This window comes from Penaeus monodon, chromosome 31, assembly GCF_015228065.2.
Source record: "Penaeus monodon isolate SGIC_2016 chromosome 31, NSTDA_Pmon_1, whole genome shotgun sequence".
NCBI classification, from domain to species: domain Eukaryota; kingdom Metazoa; phylum Arthropoda; class Malacostraca; order Decapoda; family Penaeidae; genus Penaeus; species Penaeus monodon.
Window position 1 is genome coordinate 13,404,613 of NC_051416.1, and position 520 is coordinate 13,405,132.

The 520-nt window shown below is 39.8% G+C and overlaps 1 protein-coding gene across 1 annotated transcript in view; it reads left to right on the forward strand.

The window, feature by feature from the left end:
• Positions 1-520, forward strand: part of LOC119593043 (ankyrin repeat domain-containing protein 11-like) — a gene marked incomplete in the record, with an annotated part of 115,245 nt that overhangs the window by 84,084 nt on the left and 30,641 nt on the right.

Below are 520 nucleotides of genomic sequence, written 5' to 3' on the forward strand. Positions count from 1 at the left end.
CCTAAAACGTGGGTATTTAATACTGAATCTATAACCCGCCGCGTAAAGGTTTAATGCCTGTAATGTGATTTCCTTTGCTGGAGGGCAAGGGGCGGTGGACCTTCCATGGGAACAGCAGGTACTGAAACACACGATGTAGGGTTATTAGCGTTGTGGATATCGCCATCATCTGAAAACAATATTCCTCGTCACGTCTCAATCTCAATGTTGTGGTATGTTACGTATTTCTGGTCGTGAGCATTTCTTGTATTTGTTATTTTTGCGTGGTAATCTTCCTTCTTTATGTCAACTATTTGACATAAACAAGCAGTTTGTGATTTTGAATATAGTTGTTAATCTGTGTATTGTGAGGGTGTCCATGCATAATTGTCCTTTAATACGTGTTGTTATGATGGGAATTTTAGTCTAATTGTTCGTGAGGAATCTGGCTACTGAGGTGTTAATCTTATCTAATTTTCTAATATTTGTCTGTGTGTGTAGGTCCCACACTGCTGCATATTGCGCCAGAGTTAGACGGACA